This window comes from Pipistrellus kuhlii, unplaced genomic scaffold, assembly GCF_014108245.1.
Source record: "Pipistrellus kuhlii isolate mPipKuh1 unplaced genomic scaffold, mPipKuh1.p scaffold_m20_p_13, whole genome shotgun sequence".
In the NCBI taxonomy this organism is placed as follows: Eukaryota; Metazoa; Chordata; class Mammalia; order Chiroptera; family Vespertilionidae; genus Pipistrellus; species Pipistrellus kuhlii.
The window spans coordinates 29,933,417-29,940,945 of NW_023425438.1; the positions used below are offsets into that span (position 1 = coordinate 29,933,417).

Below are 7,529 nucleotides of genomic sequence, written 5' to 3' on the forward strand. Positions count from 1 at the left end.
AAAGCAAATAAAAGCTGAAATTACTTAGCTACTCCATAACCATACCAGTTATCAGCATCTATTCAACAATAGATGCAGAAAAATTATATTGTTCTCTATTAACATTTATATAGTTACCTTTGCTTGTTTTTAAGATGAATCTATTAAGAATTTATGGCCCTAAATATTGACAGTTCAAAGTTTTGATCTCAAATTTTTAAGTACAGATGAACATTTGGACATGTTTATTTTCCCCCTTCATAAGTAGTTCTAGCTCAGTAAAGACTCACCCTCATTTCATGTTACCTTAATTTTTAAATTAAGATATACTAAAAAGACAGGAAGATGCTAAAAATTAGATGTGGCACACAAGTTTTGCTATTGTGTCAGTAATTAGCAGGAACCACCAGCCTAACAAATTTGGTACTCTTAATATCTATAAAGAACTTAAGTTTCTACATACAATTAAACCATATACATTTGCTTCTTTAAACCCTCAATTAATCTAGGACTAAGATTACAGGCATACAAAATCCCTGAATATATGGTCTAGAAAAAACAACACACCTTTATAATATGTCAAACAAGATTTTCCTTCAAATTTTCAGGTCTTCATGGGCAAGGTAAAAACTGTACAGCTTGCCAACTATTTTCCAAATAAAAACAAATTTCATCACAACAGAAAATGAGCTTCTTCACCTAAAAAAATGTACTGGCTAAAACCTACTGGTTCATATGTGATGTTATCCTTTTAAGAGGATTCCACTCCAAGATGTTGGCACATATCCACATTTTTGTTGCCCAGGACTATAAAAATCTTTACTTTAAAGCTAATGCCACTCAAGTCTGACTGGCTAGTAAATCAGTACTCCTTAAAATTTTGGGGTCAAGATGCCTTACAATCAGAAGAGATGATAGTTTTTGCCAAATTAAAAGCTCACAGTTTTGTATACAATTACAGAAGACGCTGGACTCTTTGAAAGCCAGGCATAAAATCTCAGGTTAAGAACTTAATTTATTGTATCTAGACCCAGCAAGGTTAGATGGTCATCTCCACTTGTTCCCCCACTTTTAAAAACCTTCCAGGATCAGGAAATGGGTGGCTAATTTGATCATGTTTGGACAAACTAGCTTGATCAAATGTTTTATTTAATGATGTCAGTTAAAACAAATTAGAAGTGGGTTAAGTTAGACATAATGTAAAAAACTGAGGTATTAAAAAATGAAGGGCCCGACCTGGTTTGGCTCAGTGGATAGAGCATAGGCCCTTGGACTGAATGGTCCCAGGTTCAATTGCAGTCAAGGACATGTGCCTGGGTGGCAGGCTCCTCCCCCAGTGGGGGGGCGTGCAGGAGACAGCAGATCAAAGATTCTCTCTCATCCTTGATGTTTCTATCTACCCTCTTCCTTCTCTGAAATCAATAAAAATATATATTTTAAAGAGGTCTGAGAATCTGCATTAAGAGTTGAATGATTTTTAGTAACATGAAGTCTGTTGACAGTAAAACTGATGAGATTTCAAAAACTTTTACATGTTATTAGACATATTTTTTAGTACAGAGTACCTGCCTGGCATACACAACAAAAATCTTTGCTCTAAATACTAGCATAAAAAAGGAAATGTGATTCAAATAAAGATGTTTCAATTTCCTCCCTTCAAGAGCCAGACAATTTAAAAGATCAGAACAATCTTAAAAATTGAGGCTGAAAACAATGTCCACAACGCATCAAGATCTACATATTACGTTTTGGGTGGTTTTTTTGTTGTTGTTTTGTTTTGTTTTTGGTTAAACATTGAACGAACTTTCCTATTTAGCCTACCTATCGTAATTGAATAACCAAAACAAAATAAAGTGACTAAAAAGTTTCATTTTCAAGAAATTGTTCTCTGAGTTCTCTGAGCTAAATTCTTTCGGAAAAAATCAGGTTTAGAATAGAAGGGTGTGTTAAATACTGAAGTTTGCCATCTTTAGGACTAGTGGCTATCTTCGATATGACCTGCCTATTCTTGAACTGAACGGAGTACAGAAATGGCGGCTTTCTGGTCAATGCCAAGCACATTTAGTCCCCCAAATCAGGTAACTTCCAAAGCATTCTTTCCACTAACTGCAGTGTCCGGTACACTTACGATATACAACAGCCATGGCGAGAAGGGTGAAACCACAAAGGCTTGTTTTCCCTTGGAACACCCAATCCTAAAATCCACTCACTCACTGGATAGCAAACACAACGTGGTGGCTCTACAAGTGACTACCAACTTCAAACTCCAGAGGCAGGCAGCTACCTCCTGCCACTCCCATCCCAAACCAAGAAAAGCATAACCGCTGGTTCATGATAACTACACAGTAAGCAAGATACTAACAATAATAATAATAATAAACCCAGTCGCTACAGCAGAGCCGGCTCCCTCAGGTGTGTGTGCGGGCCAGGGCTGGCTCCATTCACTACAAACACTCCGCCCTGGGCCCGCCCTCCCCGCTCTGAGCCCGTGCGCGGCGCTCCCGCCTCGAGCACTCGGAGCACGCACTCACCCCGCCCGGCTCGCAGGAGGCACCAGGCAGCATGGCCTCTGCGTAATCAGGAGGTCCGGGCTGGGCTAGGCTTTCATGCAATGCGTCCTCTACCTCCCCACGTCTCCCACCCACACCGAACTTCGGGGACGTCGGGAGGAAGGAGAATCGGGACATCCTCCACTCCAAAATATCAGCAGTAAAAAAAAACAAACACAAAAAAACCCCATCACAACGAGCTCGAGCCGCCCAAAACACACTATGGCACGAAACCTCATTTGCAGATCCTTTGGGTGGGGGTGGGGGTGGGGGTGGGGGTGGGGGAAGACCCAAACCAACCCATCTCCCCTCCTTCTAATCTCACTCTGCACGAACACACAAAGATGTGGAGAGAGTTTGCACGCAGGAGGTGCAGGGACTCGGCGGCCCCTCCCTCCTCCCCCCGATCTCCAAGCTCTCCGCCGCGCGGCCACGTGATGCAGGCGGACGTTTCAATGCTGCTGCACTAAATATTTCTGGAAACTTCCACTCCTAATCATTCACAGAGAGGTCCCTCAAGTCACCCCAACTCCTGCCCAAGCCCATTGGGGCTGGGGAAGCCTTTCCACTCCCCTCCCTCCTCCCTCCAAGCTGGGGTGGTGGTGGGGGGGGGGTTCAGCTACACTACCACGCTCCTCACTTCCCTCCGCCGTCACCCGCACACGCCAATGACCCAGCAAGCGCTTCCCCTCCCGCGGCCGCCTCCCCGCCTCCATCTCCCAGCGGCAGCAGGAGCGGCTCCATTCAATCGCAGGCTGCGCTGGGCCCGCCGCCGCCGCCGCCGCGCCCCACGCCGGCCTCCTCCCGCCGCCCGCCGCCGCCGCCCGGCCCCGGAGACACACAGCCACTTACCCAGAGACTGAACCAACTGCTGCTTCCTTCCTGGTCGGGGATTAGGGAGAGAGGGAAGGTGGGGAGAGGGGAGAGGGGAGGAAACCAAGGTGGGTTTCAGTCTTCCCACCTTAAAAAAAAAAAAGGAAATTAAAAAAAAAAAGAGAAGGGCAAAAAAAAAAAAAAAAAAGGCTCAACAGTAATATTTACTATCCAGGGACACTTCACCCCGAAACACACACCCCCAAAAAAAGGACGGGAGGGAATGAATCTGAGAAATAAATGCTCCTCCCGCCTGGCCGGGGAGTAAAGGGAGGAGGGGGGAGGGGAACGGGGTCAAGTCCCACAAATTCAGCCCCGGGGGGGGACCCTCCAGCTACAGGCGGCGGCGGGAGCGGCGGGAGGAAGGGGTGCAGAGTCCACACAAGGCCGGGGGGACGCTCCGCCGCCAGTTGCAGTCCGACTTCCCCTCCCAAAACACGGCTCCGCGCCCTCTCTCACGCGGCTCCGGCGCTGGCCCCCCCACCCCGGCTCGCCTAAACTTTCCCCCCTTTCTCCTGCTTTCTCGGCGGCTGGCGGCGCCCCCCTCCCCCTCGGGTGGTTGCACGGACTGCAGCAGCAAAGGCTGGAAGAGGCAGCGCCGCCGGGGCTGTCGCTACTGTTGCTCTTGCTGATGCTGTAGCTCCCGCTGGTCCTGCCGCGGCCGCTGCAGCCGCTTCTCCCCCTCCTCCTAGTGCCTCAAACTCGGAACCGGTTGAAACCGGTTCAGACTGGGAGATTCCATCTCGGTTGAGTTTTCAGCCCATGGCGCCGCGGAGCGTTTGGAACCTGGGCCTCCGCCCCCAGCCCGCCCGTCGATTGGCCTGTTCCAGCCACAGCCGCGCCATCAGCCCGCCTCTCATTGGCCGGGCCGCCCGTCCATCCCACCTCAAGTCTCCACACGAGCCCGCCGCTTCTGGCCCCCGCCTCTTTCCAGCAGCGATTTGCCCGCAGAGTGGGGGGAAGGGAAGTGGGGCGGGCCGAAAAAAGAGCGAGAAGGTGGGGGGAGGAGGAGGAGGAGGCGGGACCAGCGTGGGGCCCCGCGGAGGACCGAGCGGAGAGGAGCCGCGAGGGGGACTGGCTCGGTCGCCCGTCAATCAAGCGCAGCCCGCCCTCGACTTCCCGTTCCCCTCCCGCTGCTCCCCCTCCCGGGGCTGAGTCCGCAGGCCCGGCCTTTCCGGGCCGCTCATTGGCTGGCGCCACTAGTGACGCAGAGGGTGGGGAGCAGCTCGTGAGCTGGTGGTGGCGCGAGTTTGAGCGAGGCACGCGGCGTCCTTCTTTCGGCTTCCCGGGGCCCGCGGCGGCCCGCCCCCGCCAGCTCCCGCCAACCTGCGGGGCCTGAGCCCGCCGGGATGAGGGCCCGCCCCTCGGATGGGGGCCGCGCTCGGAAGAGGGAGTGCGCACCCCGTGTTTTTCTGTATTCGGAGCGGGGGTGGGGAACGAGCGAGAACCACACGCCTAGCCCAGGCGTAGGCCCCGGACCTCTCATCTATTTGAAAGCCCTCGGCGTGGGGCCTGGAGTTGATGGGGAGGTGGAGATGAGGTGTGGGGTCTTTAGCGCTTGCCGCTTTGTGATCTCAGAGTTCTGAAGAAGAAAAAAAAAAAATTAAAATAGTGCTTGGGCATGCCTCCTTCAAATTTTAACTCTTTCCCCAGGCTGAAATTTGGCTACTTCACCAACCAACTCTGTCTTGTAAGAATTGTGCACCCGGAACCTATATAATGTTGTTAGCCACTGTCACACCAATAAAACCAACCCTTCCCAAAAAATGACTATAATCCCCGTAACTGAACATGGCTCATGGGTAAACTTGCATGCTAAGTGCCTCCCAACAAGAGTTGCTCTGTCTCTACCCTCAGATTTTCTTTCCGGCTTAGCTGTCCTTCACACGCTGCACCAGCACCAGATGGTATTTTTTTGAAAGTCACATGCACGTGGCCTTTCACATGGTTGCCTCTGGCTTGTCCCCAGGTGCCCTCCAAATCAGCTTTACTGATTAAGAAACAGCAAGCAACCCACCCAAATTTTATGGGGCCTATTGTGCCACCAAGAGGTTGGTGAGCGGTTTATTAAATCAACACAATTTTCTTCAGCAAATCTTCAACTCACGGTAGCCATTGCTAGCACCAAAGCACCCTTAAGAAGAACTCCCTCCACATGATCTCACTCGAAATTGGAATCTAATGATCAAAAGGAAATAAGGAATGAAATATATCCAGAGACACAGAAACATGGAACAGACTGGAATCCGAGGGAAGGCGGGGAGGTGGGTGGGTGGAGAAGAGATCAATCAAAGAACTTGTATGCAAATATGCAAAACCCATGGACAAAGACACTAGGGTGGGGAAGGCCTGGAGGAGCTGGGAGGGGTGAGCTAGAAAGGATCAATGTGGGGGAAGGGGGAAATACATAATACTTTCAACAAAGATTTTTAAATTCTGGTGGAGCTGGGAGTGGAAAGTAACTCCCTCAGCCTCCAATAAGGAAATCCCAATGAGCCCTGGCTGCTTTTGCTCAGTGGATAGAGCATGGGCCTGTGGACTGAAGGATCCTGGGGTTTGATTCCAGTCAAGGGCACATGCCCGGGTTGTGGGCTCAATCCCCAGTTGGGGGCATGCAGGAGGCAGCTGATCAGTGATTCTCTCTCATCATTGATGTTTCTCTCCTCCGTTCCTCTCTGAAATCAATAAAAATATATTTTTTTTTTAAAGAAAACTCCAATGACTTAACACCTAGATTTACCAAAGTGATATTGAGTGACTTTCAGAATATTTTTTAAAAATATATATTTTATTGATTTTTTTACAGAGAGGAAGGTAGAGGGATAGGGAGCTAGAAACATCAATCAGCTGCCTCTTGGACACCCCCTTCTGGGGATGTGCCCACAACCAAAGGGCACTTACATTGCCCTTTGACCGGAATTGAACCTGGGACCTTTCAGTCCGCAGGCAGACGCTCTATCCACTGAGCCAAACCAGTTTCTGCCAGACATAAGATTTTTATGCATTGCCTACCTGAATAATATTAACCCATAATGTATAATATATATGATGTACACTGATCATTTGGAATACTTACATTCTATTACTAGAAAAACTGGGGCTGTTTCGTGTTTTAAAAAGTTTTTTCCTCTTTAAAAAGTTTTTTAGCTCTTTGACCAGAACACTAATTTTTTAGATGGCAGGACAATAAAAACTGGGATATTTGTGTTCTTTCTACCAGTTCACATTGTCTCATAAAAACAATAACATTCATCAGATATGAGAGCAACAGAAACTCATAAATTTCTTTCTACCACTTGTCATATATTTATATGTTTTAAATGTTTTTTATTGATTCAGAGATTGAGAGAGAGGATGAGAGAGAGAAACATCCATATGAGAAAAACATCAATCAGTTACCGCTTCCCCTACTGCCCACAACCTGGACCTGGACCCTGACCCAGAATCAAACCAGCGACCTTTCAGTGCAGGGACAATGCTCAACCAACTGAGCCACACCGGCCAGGGCTCTTATTTCTATTTTTGTAAATTATTTTTAGTGCTCCCTTCAGTAGCACATACAGGGTGTTCCCAAAAAAATGTATGCACACTTTAACAGCTGATAGCTCAACTTTGAAAATGAAATGTACTTTAATAAACACTGTCTTTATAATTATTCAGTGTGTGTATACATTTTTTTGGATACCCTATATACTAAGATTGGAGCGATATAGATAAGATGAGCATGGCTGCTGGGTAAGGGTGGCATGCAAATTTGGTAACTTCCAAAATTTTTTAAAATTATTTTTAAATTAAAAAGCAATACATGATCACTGTTAATAATTCAAACAATAGAGCAAGAATTATCTGCAGCTAAAAATAAAAAACCCTTTCTTATGCCTTCCCCATTTCTTTTCACTGTCTAGAGATAATCATCTTTTAGGGTGTGGTTTGTATGCTTTGAGGTATTTTCTATCCATTTACAAATATGTTTGCCTTGTCTTTTGTTCATTATACTAGTATATGACATCATATAATACTATACATATTGTTCAGTGACTTACTTTTTACTTAACAGATTAGAATGTATAAATCCACTTTATCCTTATAACAGTCCCATAGCTCTCCCCATCTTCTCAGTACCATAAA

The 7,529-nt window shown here is 47.2% G+C and overlaps 1 protein-coding gene and 1 pseudogene across 4 annotated transcripts in view; one reads left to right on the plus strand and one right to left on the minus strand.

Annotated features, from left to right (window-relative positions):
- XPO1 (exportin 1) overlaps positions 1–3,901 on the minus strand; it is a 50,561-nt gene extending 46,660 nt beyond the window's left edge. For all 4 annotated transcript variants that reach the window (XM_036435443.2, XM_045580780.1, XM_045580783.1 and 1 more), the window contains exon 1: positions 3,381–3,901. The gene's annotated coding sequence lies outside the window, so the exon portion shown is untranslated. The remainder of the gene's footprint in view (positions 1–3,380) is intronic.
- Positions 3,902–7,079: 3,178 nt separating this feature from the next.
- LOC118717916 lies at positions 7,080–7,177 on the plus strand (annotated as a pseudogene).
- The last annotated feature ends 352 nt before the right edge of the window (positions 7,178–7,529 follow it).